General features: G+C 48.4%; 1 long non-coding RNA gene across 1 annotated transcript; it reads right to left on the reverse strand.

The window, feature by feature from the left end:
* Positions 1-14,553: 14,553 nt before the first annotated feature.
* On the reverse strand, positions 14,554-18,736 carry LOC134735281 (uncharacterized). Its single transcript, XR_010118304.1, has 3 exons — positions 17,710-18,736; positions 16,494-16,830; positions 14,554-14,693 (listed from the first exon to the last, which is right to left on the reverse strand). It is a non-coding gene; the product is annotated as an uncharacterized lncRNA (long non-coding RNA).
* Positions 18,737-19,245: the final 509 nt, after the last annotated feature.

Genomic DNA, 19,245 nt, shown 5'->3' on the forward strand with positions numbered 1-19,245 from the left:
AAAGGTTCCTCTCATTCCCTCACATACACTTTTTACCTAAGTCCCTGGTCCAAGGCAGCTCTGTAGAGCCTAGGGTCACTTCAGTGATGTCAGGCAAAGAAGCAGGAGGAAAAACACACAGGATCCTCTCCTAAAATGCAGGATCTAAGAGCCTAGGATAGACGCAGGATTCCACAACGTCCCCTCTGCAAGTGAGCCAGGGCTGTAGAAGCACAGGCTTTCTCTGCTGGGCAGCAACAAGCTGAGTTCCACTTCTGGCCCTGCCACTAGCTCCCGTTCAGCCCAGTGATTCCCCTCATGCTTACAGACTGCTCAAATGAACCTCCTTCTAAATGAAATCCCGGGAAGGAGTCAGAGAACTGGAAGAAGCTGTCATTGTTCCCTTGGAGTAATTAGGTTGACAGCAAACCCAGCACAATAGCCTTAAACACTGACGCTCAGCAAACATGCACCTGACTGAACGGAGTTCTATGGGAACCCAGCGGGGAGATTTCATTTTGTCATGCTCCCCATTCCCAAGTTGAACCCTAATTCTTCTCTCCTCCCCCACAATACGGCATGTTCCTGCAATATGGGCGTCCTTCCGTAGGGTGCTCCCATGGCAGGGTTGCCTATGAAAAATGAGCCTCGCTGGCCATTGTGCAAATTCACAGCCTTGCCTGACAGCTAACAAGCTCTGTGGTCAGGAAGCGCAACAGAGTGAAGGTCCAATTACGGCAGAGGAAAGCCTCCTACAAAGGGCTTAAATGCGCTAACAATCCATTGCGGAAGGTCAGGGAGCCCCTAATGGGCCGCCTGCTGTCAGAGAGGCAGCAAAAGGCTGAAAGTGAACCGACTGCTCCACAGCTGCAGCACGGAGATGTTTGTCCTGAATCTCTCTTGCTCAGAATCAGTCTTGCTGACAGAAAAAAAACAAGGGAGGGGGCATCAGTAGGCAAGGGGACAAGCAAAGCCATTAGGCAATTTTTGTAAAGCGCAGCTCTGGATGACTTCCCATCCCCTCCTCAAATCCCTCTTTAGTGATTCCCCATTGCCTGCAGAATAAAATACCAAGATCTCCCTGCCTGCTCATTAGAAAAACCCATTTCCCTACAGCCAGGTGTCTCAGAGGGCAGTTTTTGGGGCATGAGCAGAACTTAAAAGGTAGATTTGGGTTTGTTTGTTGTTTTTGAGACGGAGGAAGTGTTGCTCTGTCACCCAGGCTGGGGTGCAGTGGCATGATCTCAGCTCACTGCAACCTCTGCCTCCCAGGTTCAAGCGATTCTCCTGCCTCCGCCTCCCGTGTAGCTGGGATTGCAGGCACCTGCCACCACGCCTGGCTAATTTTTGTATTTTTAGTAGAGACAGAGTTTCGCCATGTTGGTCAGGCTGGTCTGGAACTCCTGAACTTAGGTGATCCCCCCACTTCAGCCTCCCAACGTGCTGGGATTACAGGTTGTGAGCCACCGCGCCTGGCCTAAAAGGTAGACTTGTATGCTCCCTCCCAAGTTCTTGAATGAGAATCTTGGAGGCAGGGTGGGGGCAGAATTCTTTCCTGGGTGATTCTCAACAAATTCATTCATTCACTCATTCATCCAATCAGCGAGTATTCAGTGATCAGTTATTCTGTGCCAGGCAGGCCCCATGCTGGGTGCTGGAGATAAGGGGTGAGCAAAAGGCATTCACACTCTATTTTCCCTGAAGCAGCTGCTGCAGACACGAATCACATAATCACACGTGAGCTCACACTTAGTCACCAACTCTGGGTACAGCCAGAGCCATGCATGGTGCCCACAAGGACAGCATGATATGGGGGCTGAAAGCCCAACCTTGGTAGCAAACAGACTTCTCTTGGTCCCACTTCTGACTGTGAAACCCTGGGCAAAGTCCTGCCCTTTTCCAAGTCTCAGTTTCTTCCTCTGTGAAATGGGGCCAACCACACATACCTCATACTCCTCAGAAGAGAGATAATCCACATGAGGCATTATTACCATGTCTGGTGCTTCCTATGTGTGCAGTAAATGCTGGGGAGTGGCTGTGGTGTCAGGACTGGGGTTGGTTGTCATGCAACATGGCATTCGTAGGTGCTCAGTGAAGTTTCAATGGAATTGAACTTGACTTCTACAATTTCTCCTAGTTACATTTTCTATCATACTACTGATTTGAGGAGAATTTCACTCAGATATCATAGTCACTTTCTTCCTTTCCTTTGGAGGAAGGAAACCAGACACAGAAACAGCCATTTTAAACCAACAAGTGGGATGAGGTGCAGTGGCTCACGCTTATAATCTCAGCACTTTGGGAGGCCGAGGTGGGAGGATCGCTTGAGCCCAGGAGTTGGAGACCAGCCTGGGCAACATAATGAGACCCTGTCTCTATAAACTAATAGCAATAATAATAATAATAATAAGCCAGACATGGTGGTGCACACCTGTAGTCCCAGCTACTCCAGAGGCTGAAGGGGGAAAATTCCTTGAGCTCAGGAGTTGGAGGCTGCACTGAGCTGTGATCATGCCACTGCACACCAACCTGGGTGACAGACCAAGACTCAAATAAATACATAAACAAACAAACCTAACAAGGACCAGGGTCTACTTCTCCGATATTTGGTGGGTTGAGACTGTCTCATGGCCTTGGCCAACTCTCTTGCCCTCAAAGAAGCGTCATACAAATAATGAGGAAATTGGACTATGTGATGCCTCAAGCCCCCAAGGTGGGTACCAGCTTCTTGTTTTGCCAGATAGGACATTTTTTAAATTTACAATCATTATTATTTCATTTAAGAATGATATTTTAGCACTAAAAGCAAAGAAAGAACATTGTTTCAGAATAAAATAACAACCTTTCCCAAAAAGAAATGTTGACCACCTTCCATGTACATGATGTGGACATTTGTGTCTCACTTTGACTAGCTGGTGAAAGCTCCCCTCACAGACCACCCCAGTCCAGAGACCCACAGTGGTAGGGATTGATGACCTAATCTGAGAAGGATGATGATGGTGGTGATGATGATGATAGCAACAGGAAACATTTACACTGCAATCAGTACATCGGAGGCACTGTCCTGAGCACTTTCTACTACTAACTCATTTAATACGCACTATCACCCAGTGAAGTAGCTCTAATTGTGGCCCCATTTTACAGAAAAAGTAATTTTCCCAAGTTCTCACCAGTAGAAAGTAGCAAGATGGAATCTAAGGAGTCTGTACTCTTAACCACTCCACTCCACAGAGAGGGAAACTGAGGCTCAGAAAAGGAAAAGAATTGCTCAAGGTCACACATGTAGGCAATACAGACTCCTACTTTCCGACTTTTCCCTGAAACACACTGTAGTGTTTGATCCTGCCTCTCATGCATCGAGACCCAGCTCCCCAGAGGAAGAAAGTGGCCCCTCTGAATAAACTTCTTGAGGAAGGTGAAACAATTAATTTTTGAAAAGAGTCAGCTCATCATTCGGATAATGACAGTTCTTTTTCTCCAGTTTATTCCACCCAGCAGCCTGGGTTGCCAGAGGCATTCGGCTGCTGGTCGCTTCTGCTGGACCTTGGCTTTACCACCAGGTGAGTGCAGCTGTGATGAGATGGCTGAGGCTCAGGCACCCACAGGGAGAGAAGAACAACGTCCAATTAATCACCTCAAAGCCATTGACAAACACCCAGCCATCTGGCAACTCCACTGAAACCTGGACAAGGCTGCATTTCAGCCTCACCTAGAAGTCCAGGTTAGGCCCCTTAGATGCTGAGGGAGAAAGACAATGTTTTCCTTTCCTCTCCTCTTGTCTCCAGCTCTTTGGCCAGGGTTTACTGAGCTTCAGCTGTGTGTCAGGGGATGCAGAGATACGTCAAAGCCAGGCCCACAGTTGCTCACAGCTTGGAAGGAGAAACAGATAAACACACAAGTCACTAGAGCACTATGTGGTAAGTGTCACAGCAAATAGGGGAACTCATACCATGTCAGCACCAAGAAAGAAACACCTGCTTTCTTGAGGAGGCTTCAGCCAGGATTTCCCCTGGGGACTTGAAGGATGAGACGACTGGTTAGGGCAAGATGAGGCCACCAGTAGACTGTCCCCTATGGAGGCCAGCAGAACTGCTGAAGCATGGAACTTTCCAGCACAGAAACAGGGTGGAAAGCCACGTGAGCTCCCTCCCTTCCTATAGGAGGTGCCCAGCTTCTCCCCATGTCATGGATAAAAGGTGCCAGTTACCCAATGGGACCATGCCAGGCCACCACTCTGAGGGGGCCTGATGGTGGGGAACAGTCAAGAAACACAGATGGCTGGCCAGCAGGACTGGGTTCCTCAGCCTAAATGTTCTTGCTTCGTACTTAGATTCACAGAAACATAAAACAGGCTATTTGAATTTGACATCAGAGGTTATTCTTCTATGCTGGGAAGTAGCGATCTGGCCCAGTAGAAATAACAATCCTTTAAATTTGCCTAACACTGTATAGTTACACTTCATTTCATTTGGCTGGTACCTGCAGATGTAATCGGTGTTCACATCTGCCCTGTGATTGTCCCAAGTAATCCTCTATGTGACTGGGTGTCATCTATGCATTCAGCCACCAGCCAGGACTTTTCACCCTAAACTTTTGGTGCCCATGTGGCCAAAGCCTCTGGATTTGAGGCCTGGAGGAGCCAAAGTTCTTTTCCTTCAGGAAGAAAATAAATTGCTCTGAGTAACCGAAGGGAATCCGAGATAATAGGCAGTCTTAATGAACAGCTCACACAGCACCCAGCTCAGTGGAGCACAATGGGGCTGACAGGAAATGTCTCATCTCCAAACACAAATGCAGGGTCCGGCAAAAAGCAGGCAGCACAGGGGATACGCTTGACTGGGAATGAGAAAAATGACAGTGACTAGAAGGAAAAAAATCCCAATTACCTCAAATTTGGCAATTGATCCTTCTTGTACAAACGGAACCCTGGCCAGGCATGGAGACTCCAGGGATCTCTTGGGGGAGGTTGAGGGTTGCTAGTGAAAGGGGCTTCAAGGGGCTTTGCTGCAAATCCCCGTGGAGCTTGGGGGATGGAGTGGATGGATGTCTGACTTGTGTCTGAAAATTTTAAAGGACAGAAGGTTGGCTGAAGTAGCCTGTGGCAGCATTGTAGAGAGCAGAGGTGAGATGGTTCAGAGTGGTCTTAAAAGAAATTTACCCAGAGGGCTGCCTGGAGGGGCATCAGGACCCCAGAACACAGTCTGTGGGAGAAAGAGCATCCCCAGGAATTAGAAGTCGAAGGAGAATGTAAGAAACTGTCCACGGAGACTGGGCAAGTGAAAGAGACCGCAGAATAGGGATGAGGGTAGTATATTGCACCATAGGTCACGATGATTCACTCCTTTATAATAGAATGACACAGTCGCAGTTTGGCTATGGACTCCTGGTGAGAACAGGTGACTGCTCACAGGTGCCTTTCTCCTTGACTTTGAGCTGGGCCCGTGACTTGCTATGGCCAAACAGGTACTCTGGAAGCAGGGAAAAGGTGAGCAAGGCAGGGCTGCAAATGTGCTTGCATGTGGCTGGGCTAAACCTCTGGTGCTCCAGTGATCCATCTTGAAAAGATGAACCTGGGCCTGAGCCCTACAAGGAACATAGAGGGGCCAAGAACCAACCCCACAACCCGGAGCCACAGCCACCTGAACCCATAGCTTGAAGCAGACTCACCAGCCAAACACAGTCTAAATCAGCCAAACAGCTGCAAACCCATGACCATGAGAATAAAGGCTGGTTTTAAGCCACTGAGTTCTGGAGCTGTTTGTTATTGCAGCATTATCCAGCAGAGGCTGATAGTACCAGGGGTCTGAAAAACTCTCAGGAGCACCTATGAGAGAAAGGCTTGGCTCTAGACAGCAGCTGATATCAGAGGAAATAATTGCCAAATTCCCCTCACCCCATACACACAGTTATGAAAACCATCCCTGCCCTTTTCTTCTTCCCTTGCCCCAGTCCACACCTCCTAGCCTCACTCATCCCTCATTAGCTAGTGGGATGAGGAGAGGAGAATGGCAGAGTGTGATGGTCAGTTTTATGTGTCAACTTGGTTAGGTTACAATCCCCACTTATTCAATCAAACATGAATCCATGTGTTGCTGTGAAGGTATTTTGTAGATGTGATTAAAGTCCATAATCAGTTGATGTTAAGGAAGGGAGGTTATTCCGGATAATCTGAGTGGTCCTGATTCAATCAGCTGAAAGCCTTAAGACCAGAACTGAAACTTCCCTAAAGAAGAAGAAATTCCACCTGCAGATAGCAGCATCAGCTCGTGCCTGCAAGTTCCATCCTGCCCTTCCTGGGAGCCTTCCCTACAAGTTTCAGGCTTGCCTAGGCAGCCCCTACAATCACATAAGCCAATTTCATGCAATAAATCTCTCAATATGTATCTCCCATTGGCCTTGTTACTCTGGTTGAACTCTGACTGATAGAGATTTCCGGTACCTAGAAGCGAGGTGCTGTTATAAAAAATACACAGAAATGTTGAAATGGCTTTGGAACTGGGCAGTTGGCAGAGGATGAAAGAATGTTGAGGGGCACAATAGAGAAAGCAAAGATTGTCTTGAACATACTGCCAATAGGAAGATGGATGTTAAAGACTCCACCATGAATGACGGAAGGAAATAAGGAGCACAATAATAAAACATATATCATTTTACTAAACACCCAAATCATTGTGAACAGCCCATTGGCAGAAATAGAAGTTTAAAGATGCTTCTAATGAGGGCTGAGAAGGAAATGAGGAGTGTGTGTGTTATTAGAAACTGGACAAAAGTGGACCTTTGTTACATAGAAACAGAAAGCTTAGCTGAACTGTGTCCTACAGTCATGTGGAAAGCAAAACTTGTACATGATGAACTTGAATGTTTAGCTGAGGAGATTTCCAAGCAAAGTGTTGAAGGTGCAGCCTGTTTTCTTCATGCTGCTTATAGTATAAGCGTGAGAGGAAAGAGGTAAATCGAGGAGAGAACTGTTAAGAAAAAGGAATTGGGAGATTCTCAGCCTATCCACAATTTTGCAAATAATACAAAATTAGGGGATTCATTGTCAAGAAAGTATGCACTGGAAAGGAGGTATGAATCTGGAAGTGATGTCAGAGCAATGTGGGACCACAAGCCAAGGAATGCAGGCAGCCACTGAGACCTGGAAAAGGCAAAGAAGTAGATTCTCCCCTAGAACCCTCCACAGGAATACTGTCCTGACAAACCATTTTGGACTTTTGAACCACAAGATAATAAATCAAGAATTATAAGACAGTAAATCTGTGTTGTTTAAGCCTCTAAGTTCATGATAATTTGATGCAGCATCAATAGGAACCTAACACAGAGAGTAAAGAGAGAAAAATCTCCCCCAACTCCCTTTTCTGATTGCAAGCTTAAAATGAAGTTTAGAGCTTGGGTATTGCCCCAGATGAGACATACTAATGGCTGAACTGAGACTGTCTGAGGGGCTGAGGCAACCAGAGAACATTTTATGATCTAAGTGTGGTCAGAGTAGTGCAGGGCCTTCTGCAGATCTCATTAGGATCGGGGAAAACAAGTCCTCCATAGTGAGTTTACAGAGGCAAAACTAAAGTTGCTTTATAAAGGCACCTGAGGCCAGGCACAGTGGCTCACGCCTGTAATCTCAGCACTTTGGGAGGCTGAGGCAGGCAGATCACCTGAGGTCAGTAGTTCAAGACCAGCCTGGTCAACATGGTGAAACCCCATCTCTACTAAAATACAAAAATTAGCCGGGCATGGTGGTGCACGCCTGTAATCTCAGCTACTCAGGGGACTGAGGCAGGAGGATTGCTTGAACCCGGGAGGTGGAGGTTGTAGTGAGCTGAGATTGCACCACTGCACTCCAGCCTAGCGACAGAGCAAGACCCTACCTGCGTGGAGGGAGGGAGTCACAGGAGTACCCTTATGTCTTGGAGTCTTTGGTGAATAATTAGCCAGGGTTTCACCCACTCAGTCCCAGGTCTAGACTCGAAAGTCAAATTCCCTGAACGCAAAAGAGTCCCCTTGGGATGCCATAGGGAGCAGACGTGGACCATGGACCCCACACAGTGAAGCTGAGGCTGAGTGGTTTTAGATTGGGATGAGACTATCTCCAAATCCAAACCCTGCCCCTTCCTAGGTGTGTGTCTTCAACAAATGACTGAACTTCTCTGGACCTTGCTCCCCTTATTATGAGGACCATCATGCCCACTTCATGAGGCTCTAATGAAGGTTAAAGGAGACAGCACTAAGGGAGTGGTAATGCTCAAAAAAACAGTAGCTGTAATAATAATAATATTACAATTAGATCCATCCCCATTTGCATCTGTGCCTGCACCTGCACTGAGCCTGCACCTGAGCCATCCTCCACCTGCACCTGCATCTGCACCTTAGCCATCCTCCACCTGCAGTGCCGTCGCCACCTCTGCCACCACTGTTCTCACCAGCCCCAGCCCCATCCCCACTGCCAGCTACCACAAGGCCTTCCCTCCTGAAAGCTCCGTGGCCATAAGCAGTTAATGTGATTATTGCATTTAGCCCATATTTGCAATCGCTTCCTCTCTTTAATCACTTTGAAGATGTTTCAAATTCCTTTCCAACGTGACTGAAATCAAAGTGGCACCTGTGAAGGGAGAAAGCCTGCCTGCCGGTGCGAGGTGGAGATATAAAACAGTCAGGTTTGATGGGGAGAAATTATGTCTTGCTTAATTCCTTTTACCCTATAATTACCAGGCGCGACCACGTGGGTTCACAGCAAAAATAACTTGCCACATGAAGACGTTGTCTATAGAATCCTGGTTTGAGTCCCCAGGCAAGACCCTCAGAGGAGGTTCCCAGGCAGCCCCCGCCCAGGCATCTACACAGCACTGTGGTCCACCTTCCTCACTAGCTTTCCAACCCCATCACTGACCCCCAACCACCGAGGCTCAATTCCCAGGCGCCCACTCTGCCTTATCCTCTTCCCCTCTCTGCAGCATTTGACCGGCGGTCACCTCCTTCTTCACACTCTTCCCTGCTTTGACTTCCCTATGCCTCACCCCACCCTCAGTCTCCTTTGTACCTCTCTCCCCTCCTCCCTTTGACCATCCCCAGGCACTAGCATCCCTGAGGCCCTATCAGCATCTCTCTTCTTTCTTCTCTCCTCTCCATCTCTCCTTTTTCTGTCTCACATCTCTCTCCTCTTCACTCCCATTCCTTCAGATAGCAGGTCTACTGTTCGGACTCTCAAACCCACAGCCCATCTGCGATCTCCAGACTTCAGGCCTCTAACTTCCACTTCCAGCTGCTGGCTTAGTGTTTCCATTGGATATCCTGCTGCGTGCAAACCCACAGCCTCCTGATTTCTCTTTCTCCAGGTAAGAACCCCACCACCGCGGCTTACCTCCACATCTCTGAAGCCGCCCTACCTTGCCTTTCTCCTCGCGTCTGGATCCAATCCCACACCACCCACGCAGGAGCGCTCCTCAGGTGGCTTAGAGGAAATTACAGGAGGCTTTGAGTCATAGGTACTCCAGTTCAGATCCGGGCTGGGAGCCTTCGGTCATATGACTTTGGTGTCCTTATTTATAAAATAACAAGGAAAATTCTTACCTCCCAATAAGGTTTTTAAGAACTAAGTTATACAATATATGATTACGGTTAACACATCTTCCCCACCCCACCTGTTTCCTGCCCTACTTCCAGTGCTTTTACTGAGTCTACAGTGACAATCTCAGAACCCGTCTCTCTGCTCCCCTAGCCCCAACACTCCCTCCCATCCATCATCCACCTTTCTGCCAGACAGCTTTTGGTAAAATTTAGTTCTGAACCCATCACTCCCCTATTTAGAACCCTTTGGTGGTTGCCTGTGGCTCACAGGTTAAAGTTCAAAGCAGAAGCTGTGTCAATGTGGAGTGAGAACCAGTTGACTATAGGGCCATACAGACTAATTTCAGATCCTCATCCGCAACTAATTAGCTATTTAGACTTTGGGCCTCACTTTCCTCAACTACTTTTTGTTTGTTTGTTCAGTCTCACTGCATCGCCCTGGCTGGAGTGCCATGATGCAATCTCGGCTCACTGCAACCTCTGCCTCCCAGGTTCAAGCAATTCTCCCACCTCACCCTCCAGAGTAGCTGGGTTTACAGGCACCCGCCACCATGCCTGGCTAATTTTTATATATCTTTTTTTATTAGTAGAAACTGAGTTTCACCATATTGGCCAGGCTGATCTCGAACTCCTGACCTCAGGTGATCCACCCACCTCGGCCTCCCAAAGTGCTGGGATTACAGGCTTGAGCCACTGCACCCAGCCCTCCTTAACTATTTTATGACAATAATAACTCCTAACTCACAAGACTGGTGAGAAGTGAACAGACTTTAGAAAGTGCCTACTGGGGTTTCAGCACACAGTAGGTGGGTCCCTGTCCCTCTTTACTCCTCACCTCCCCACGTTCATCCTCAACCCCAACCAGACCATTCACACTCTGGAGTTTCTGTGTCTCCGCTTATCCACCCACCTCTCAGTTTATGCATAATCCTTTCATGCTTTTGGAAACAAAGTGATGGTTTCAACTGCCTGTCACCATGGTGGAGGCCTAAGCTGCCACAGACTCACAGCGCCACGCGAAGGCCGGTCACAGGGCACATGCTGCTATTTGCGGCATCACTAGAAAATGTTGCCCATGGCAGTGTTCCCCTCTCTGGGGGGCTGGTCATGGTGCTTCATGAGCTCTTTTACTGCCCAAGATTTTTTTTTTTTTTTTTTTGAGACGGAGTCTCGCTGTCACCCAGGCTGGAGTGCAGTGGCGCAATCTCGGCTCACTGCAAGCTCTGCCTCCTGGGTTCACGCCATTCTCCTGCCTCAGCCTCCCGAGTAGCTGGGACTACAGGCGCCCGCCACCACGCCCAGCTAATTTTTTGTATTTCTAGTGGAGACGGGGTTTCACCGTGTTAGCCAGGATGGTCTCGATCTCCTGACCTCCTGATCCGCCCGCCTCAGCCTCCCAAAGTGCTGGGATTACAGGCGTGAACCACCGCGCCTGGCCTTTTATTTTTTTTGAGATGGAGTCTCACCCTTGTTGCCCAGGCTGGAGAGCAATGGCACAAACTCGGCTCACTGTAACCTCCGCCTCCCAGGTTCAAGCAATTCTCCTGCCTCAGCCTCCCAAGTAGCTGGGATTACAGGCACCTACCACCATGCCCGGCTAATTTTTTGTGTTTTTAGTAGAGCCAGGGTTTCACCATGTTGGCCAGGCTGGCCTCAAACTCCTGACCTCAGGTGATCCACCTACCTCGGCCTCCTAAAGTGCTGAGATTACAGGCGTGAGCCACTGCGCCCGGCAGATGTTTTCTTCTCTCATCTTTAAATGAAAGCTCTGGATTAAGAAACAGCAAAAGGTGGCCATGGCATCTGTGGAGGAAGCATGAGGGTTATAAGTCACATTGATGAAGGCAAATAGATCCCAAAGATGAACCTCCTGCATCCCCATAGTAGAACCTGTGCAGAACAATGTCACCGAGGCCCCGGATTAAAGAACATCTCAGTGTGGGGACTCTCGGACGGCACACACTCCAAGACCACGAATTCCTGCGGGAAGAAGGTGGTAGGTAAAATGTCAGGGCCAATGTGGCCAGTTGATTTTAATTTTGCTTGATTCACTAATAAACATACATGCCTATTTTTCCCTTAAAAAGTGGTTACATACCATTCATAGTCAGATGCCATATATCCAAAGGGTGGAAAGAAAACACCCGTGATTCTTGCTTTTTCTTTCTTCCAAGTAAAATATCATTTTGATTCAAGCCCTGTTTAATTGTCTGGGGCATCTCAGGACTCACATTTGGGTCTGTGGAGAGGAGTGTGACCTTGACCTTGGCTTTGGAGAATGAACCTGCTCTGTGCACTCGCCTCCTTTGTCCAGGGTCTCCCTCCTGACGTCCCTAAAACTTTCCCACTCCCACTCTGCACATGGCATGTGGCCTGGAAATGTAACCAGCCACTTCCCACATTTTTTTTCTTTTGCACTTCTAAGGATCTTTTTTTTTTTTTGCAGTAAAATATACACAACATCAAATTTACCATCTTGACCATTTTTAAGTGTACGGCTCAGTGGCATTCACACATTCACACCGTGCAGCCATCACCACCACCTCCGGAACTCTTTTCATTTTGCAAAATCAAAACTCTGTACCCATTAATCAACTCCCCCTTGACCCCCCTTCCCCCACCCCAGCCATCACCATTCTACTTTCTGTCCCTGATTTTGGCCACTCTAGGAACCACGTATGAGTGGAATCATACAGTCTTTTGGTATCTCGCTTATTTCACTCAGCATATAATATCTTCAAGGTTCATCCATGGTGTAGCATGTGTCAGGATCTCACTTCTTTTGAAGCCTGAATACCACCTTTTGTTTACCCATTAATAGACACTTTGGATTGTTTTCACCTTTTTTAAAGCATTTGAGGTAAAACATACATATATAATGTAGCAACTTTATCACATTTAAGCTTCCACCTTTTGGCTCTTATGAATAACGTTGCTTTGAACATGGGTGTGCAAATCTCTGTCCAAGCCCCTGCTTTTGCTCCTCTTGGATATGCACCCAGAAGGGTATTTCTTTCCCCATTCTGTTTTGCATCACAGTTAAAGGGTTACAAATCTTCTCCCATCACCCTCCATCCCTAAAACAGCAGCACCTCACGTAGCACAAATCTTTCCTGAAATACAGTCTCTCTCATTTTGGCACACACCTTTGCACCTGGCTGCGGGTGGCCTGAGTTGGCCAGAAGCAAACAGTTGCTGAAGTTTTGCTGATTTGAACCCAGCTCAAGGTGTAGGTTTTTTCCTGGCCATTCTTCTGAGGCCAGAGTTCCCTCTTGGCCTGAAATGCGAAAGGAAACCAAGGTTTGCACATTTTTTCTTAATTGCCCTGGACACTCATTCCCATCCTCTGTGATTTCAGGTACAGTTTTTCCCACTTAGCCTGGAATATTCTGTCATTCCAGGCCCTTGGAGGTTTTCCAGGAAATCTCACTTACTAATAAAGTGCCCTTTTGGCAGGGCAGGACAGCAAGGGCCAGAAAGGAGGTCAGAAGCCCGTGGGGGGAAGCTGGCTTGACCCAGGCCATTAGAATGAGCAGTACCCTCCCAACGAGCTGTGCAGAGGGCAGAGATCAGGGGGTGGCCCAAACCACAAGGACACTCAAAGCCAAATGTGGCCATCACCAAGGGATTCGGAATGGAGAGGCAAGTTGCAGGGGCCTGAGGCCTCCCCGAGCCCTGCACTACTTGACTCAAGAAAAAAAGTCTAGGCCAAGCGAAACCGAGTCTTTTAGTGCGATCAACCGATACCAGGCACAGGCTGAAGCGAAACCGAGTCTTTTAGTACAATCAACCGATACCAGGCACAGGCTGAAGCGAAACCGAGTCTTTTAGTGCGATCAACCGATACCAGGCACAGGCTGAAGCGAAACCGAGTCTTTTAGTGCGATCAACCGATACCAGGCACAGGCTGAAGCGAAACCGAGTCTTTTAGTGCGATCAACCGATACCAGGCACAGGCTGAAGCGAAACCGAGTCTTTTAGTGCGATCAACCGATACCAGGCACAGGCTGAAGCGAAACCGAGTCTTTTAGTGCGATCAACCAATACCAGGCACAGGCTGAAGCGAAACCGAGTCTTTTAGTGCGATCAACCGATACCAGGCACAGGCTGAAGCGAAACCGAGTCTTTTAGTACAATCAACCGATACCAGGCATAGGCTGAAGAAGAGCAAAAGGTCCCAGCTGCACGGGAGGGGAAAGAGCACCAGGCTGGGAGTCAAGAGCTCTAGGAATATTTTTTTTTTTTTTTTTTTGACAGAATCTCTCTGTCGCCCAGGCTGGAGTGCAGTGACGCAATCTTGGCTCACTGCAACCTCCGTCTCCTCAGTTCAAGCGATTCTCCTGCCTCAACCTCCCGAGTAGCTGGGATTACAGGCACGCACCACGGCGCCCAGCTAATTTTTGTATTTTTAGTGGAGAGGGGGTTTCACCACGTTGGCCGGGCTGGTCTCAAACTCCTGACCTCAGGTGATCTGCCCGCCTCGGCCTCCCAAAGTGTTGAGATTATAGGCCTGAGCCACTACTCTGGCCTCTAGGAAGAATTTTCAGGATGGCCTCAACCATTCCTATGTATTTACCACAAGACGCCTTTGCAGCTCCCCCCTCCAGGAGGCAGTCTATTTTCCCTCCCCTTAAATCTGGGCTCACCTGTGACTTGCACTGACCAATAACATTCAGTCCAAGTGATGCCAGGACCTTCTGGGCCAGACCTTGAGGGGTCCTGCTGTTTCTGCTTTCTCCCGAGACCACTATGTAAGAAAACTGATCTTGAGGGGCCACATGGAGGTTAACTGAGGAGCCCAGCCAACAGCCAGACATGTATAGTGAGGCCAGCTTGGACCCTCCAGCCCGGCCAACCATCCAGGGAACACAGTGAGCCCAGTAATACCAGAGACAGAACAGCCAGCCAATCACAAATCAAGGAAAATAAGACGTTACTATAGTTCTGAGTCACTAAGGTTTGGCAGGAGGTGGCTGTTGCAAAGCTGTAGTTAACCAAGGCCGAGTCTTAATTCCTGCTCCACCAAGAACCCACTGCATGCAAAGCACTCTTCCAGGATCCATGCAAAACACTCTGTTCCAGGCTCCAGGCAAAACACATCTGTTCCTGGCTCCAGGCAAAACACCTCTGTTCCTGATCTTCTGTTTCCTCTGCAATACAATTAAGGAAGTAAGAAATGAGAGAGCAATAGAAAAAAAATCACAGGCTTTAGGGCTCATCAGCTAGCATCTTAACCCTGTCACTACCCGTGTGACCTTAGACAAGCTCCTTAACCTCTCTGAGCCTCAATTTTCTCATCTCTCTATATAAGAGTAATAATACCTGATTGGGTTTCTGTGAGGATGAGTTGAAATAAAGTGCTCAGCCCATAGTAGGTACTCAATAAATATTAATAGTGATGTCCTTGGGGAGCTGGGATTATGGTTAGGCACATGCACTTTGGAGCTACCTTACTCAGGTTCAAATCCCAATCATGCTACTTTCTAGCTGTGTGGTCGTAGGCCAGTGAATTAACACCTGCGCCTCAGTTTCCTCACATTATTATATGACAATAGTACCTAGCTCGTAGGGTTGTGAAAATTTAGAGAGTTTATACATGTAAAGAGCTCAGAGCTATTTCTGGCACATAACAGGTGGCTCAATAAGTATTTTATGTATGGGTGTTTTTTTGTTTGTTTTTTCAGTTTATAGAACCCATTCCATCTATTTAACCTTCCTCTGGTCAGGTACAGAGGTGAGAAACAGGCCGATGAGCTTGCCAGTTGATTCGCGCAAGGTCACAGAGCTAACAAATGGCAGGAGAGAAGATTCAAACTCAGGTCTGCAGGACTCTGAGCCCGGACAGATTAGTAAAATTCAACCACCATTTACTATGTGCCTGCCCCTGTGCTGGCCTTCGGAGCTACAAGAATGTATGAGACCTTTCTCCACCCTCAGGCATTCTTGGGAAGGCAAACAGGCAACATTACAATGTGATATGGGCTGTATAAAGGGCACTTGGAGCCATTAACTCTGCTGGGGCAAGTCCTAGGAAGCACAGAGGGCGTTCTCCCATGCTGAATATTAAAATACTAGTAGATTCGAGCCACGTGCACGAGGAAGTACATTTGAGGCAGAAGGCGCAGCATGGGCAGGAGCTCGGAGAAGGGACTGGCAGCATGTCTGCAGAACCACACTAGACATCAGGGTCTAGTGAGGAGGCTGGTGAGAACATAGGATTTCTTTCCTGCCAAACCAGATTCTTAGGGATGGCAGTGAAGACCACAGCCAGGGCCTCAGTCACCCGTGATTGTCTCTCTCATCAACACCTGCTGGCAAAGCCATAGTTTCCATAATGCCCTTGGACATACCCATTCAAACCTTCCTTGGAAGAGATAAAAAAGGAGGAAACAAGTTTCTTCTCTTTCTACTTCCTCCTACTCCAGCCCAGCCTGTACCATCCTAGACCCTGGCACGACCAACCCCACCTACTCCCTATCTCCCTGGGCACTGACTAGTAAGGCATGAACAAAATGAATGAGTTTGCACTTGAACTCCAAATCCCAAAACCTTGCAGGCTTTGAAGGATGCTTGAGGGTCACCTGGTCTGATAGGGCTCCACGCAGTAGCGGGAGGTGGAGGCTGGGGGGGTGGAAGTGGCTCAACTGCAGGTGTGAAGGACTCATGAATTACCAAGAGCAATCTTCCCACCCTGAGACAGGCTCTTGCCCACACCACCTGGCGTCTGGAAAAGGGCGGACCCATAAGCCTCAAAAATGAGCTGCCTCAGGGCTGCTGAGTGGACACCTTTGCCTGTTCCATAAGTTCTTATTGAAGTGCCACAATAAATCATGCTTTGTGACAAGTATGCAGCCTATGGGAAAAATCCATCCTAACTCTTAAATTCCCATTTCCAATGATCCTCAAGAAATTACTGAGAAAATCAAAACACTATGTTTCGAAAGACTCACCACGGTTCAAACGGTTTCCATAAATCCAGAACGCAAAAGGCATTTTTCAAAGGTTTACTGTTCCCCAAATGACAATAATGCCATATTGACTGACTTCAGAGGAGCGCTGGGAATTTGGAAAAACCAGTCAAGCAAGCAAGATCTTTAACAGAGAAAAAACAAAAAAGTTGGTGAACTTGACAATTTTGTTAAAGTTCACAGCATTTTCCTGTTTTGACAGCACTTTTGCAGGTCCTGATGCCTCCGGGTGTTGGATAACACCATCCTCTCCTTCGAGCTCCAGCCTCCAGCATCCCCACGCCAGTCTGCCCCTCACGCTGCCAGCAGAGACATCTTTCTAAAACACAAATGGAATATTACTGCTCAAAACCTTGCTGCAGCTTCTGGGCTGTTATTCTTGAAAGAAACCACAACAGTTCTCCAGCTTCTCCGGAATCCCCCAACCCACCTCAGCCAGAGGGAAGAAAATTTGGGTACTATCGACAGCCTGAGATTCATGATAGATATACACTCGCATTCATTCATTCAACAAACATTTAAGTGCATATTATATATAAAAAAAAAAAAAACAGGCAAAAATCTCTGCCTTCCTGGGGTTTGTATTCCAGACAGAGACAGACAAATCAGATAAATAAGATATATTGTACATTAGATAGTGATATAACAAACATTATGTGCTGGATGATGGAAGCAAAACCCCCCACGCACACACCCCACCCCAAGGCCTTCCATATGGGATTCTCTCTTTTTTTTTTTTTTTTTTTTTGAGACGGAGTCTCGCTCTGTCACCCAGGCTGGAGTGCAGTGGTGCGATCTCGGCTCACTGCAACCTCTGCTTCCCAGGTTCAAGTGATTCTCCTGTCTCAGCCTCCTGAGTAGCTGGGACTACAGGCGCACACCACCACGCCCGGCTAATTTTTGTATTTTTAGTGGAGACGGAGTTTCACCATGTTGGCCAGGATGGTCTCGATCTCCTGACCTCATGATCCACCCACCTCAGTCTCCCAAAGTGTCAGGATTACAGGCGTGAGCCACCGCACCGACCACAGCTCTTCTCTTTAACAAGCACTTTATCCTACCACGCCGTAGCCCTCCTGGGAGCAAATGGGGTGTCCCACCTGATGTGGGTTCTAAGATGCTTGTTTGTGCATCTTAACCCAAGCTAGAACCGTCCCATCCTCCCTGACCGCAAACACATCCCTTCCCAGAAACAAACCTCTCACTTTTTTCTCTGTTAAAGGCACTCTGTAACTTGACGCAACAACGGAAGTCTTGCAAAAATAATGGCGGAGCGTGCCAGTGGGTTTCCTAATATGGAGGGGCTGCCCGGCAGAGAGGTAGGAGGCGTGGAAATTCCCAGCAGCTGAGTCTTAGTAATTACAGCCAGGTGAGCCCTGGCCGGGATTCAGAGAGAGGGTGAGCCCGTGCAGGCTCCTCAAATCCAGCCAGCCGCGATTCAGCTCCAGGGACGCTGGCCCAGAGAAGCAAACAGGCTTGGCTGTAGCTGTGTGTCCGGAATTGGCGGGTTCTTGGTCTCACTGACTTCAAGAATGAAGCCGTGGACGTTCGCGGTGAGTGTTACAGTTCTTAAAGGTGGCGTGTCCGGAGTTTGTTCCTTCTGATGTTCAGATGTGTTCGGAGTTTCTTCCTTTTGGTGGGTTCGTGGTCTCGGTTGTGGTCTTGCTACCTCAGGAGTGAAGCTGCGGACTTTCGCGGTGTTACAGCTTTTAAGGCGGCGCGTCTGGAGTTGTTCGTTCCTCCCGGTGGGTTCGTGGTCTCGCTGCCTCAGGAGTGAAGCTGCGGACTTTTGCGGTGTTACAGCTCTTAAGGCGGCGCGTCTGGAGTTGTTCGTTCCTCCGGTGGGTTCGTGGTCTGGCTGCCTCAGGAGTGAAGCTGCGGACTTTCGCGGTGTTACAGCTCTTAAGGCGGCGCGTCTGGAGTTGTTCGTTCCTCCGGTGGGTTCGTGGTCTGGCTGCCTCAGGAGTGAAGCTGCGGACTTTCGCGGTGTTACAGCTCTTAAGGCGGCGCGTCTGGAGTTGTTCGTTCCTCCGGTGGGTTCGTGGTCTGGCTGCCTCAGGAGTGAAGCTGCGGAACTTCGCGGTGTTACAGCTCTTAAGGCGGCGCGTCTGGAGTTGTTCATTCCTCCCGGTGGGTTCGTGGTCTCGCTGGCTTCAGGAGTGAAGCTGCAGATCTTCGCGGTGAGTGTTAACAGCTCGTAAAGGCAGTGTGGACCCAAAGCATGAGCAGCAGCAAGATTTATTGCAAAGAGCGAAAGAACAAAACTGCTACATGGCGGAATGCGACCCCAGCGGGTTGCCATTGCTGTCGCGGGCAGCCTGCTTTTATTCTCTTATCTGGCCCCACCCACATCCTGCTGATTGGTCCATTTTACAGAGAGCTGAGTGGTCTGTTTTGACAGGGCGCTGATTGGTGCGTTTACAATCCCTGAGCTAGACACAAAGGTTCTCCACGTCCCCACTAGATTAGCTAGCTACAGAGTGTGGACACAAAGGTTCTTCAAGTCCCCACCAGAGTAGCTAGATACAGTGTCCATTGGTGCATTCACAAACCCTGAGCTAGACACAGGGTGCTGATTGGTGTGTTTACAAACCTTGAGCTAAATACAGAATGCCGATTGGTGTATTTACAATCCCTCAGCTAGACATAAAGGTTCTCCAACTCCCCACCAGAGTAGCTAGATACAGAGTGTCCATTGGTGCGTTCACAAACCCTGAGCTAGACACAGGGTGCT

This window comes from Symphalangus syndactylus, chromosome 20 (assembly GCF_028878055.3).
Source record: "Symphalangus syndactylus isolate Jambi chromosome 20, NHGRI_mSymSyn1-v2.1_pri, whole genome shotgun sequence".
Lineage (NCBI taxonomy): Eukaryota > Metazoa > Chordata > Mammalia > Primates > Hylobatidae > Symphalangus > Symphalangus syndactylus.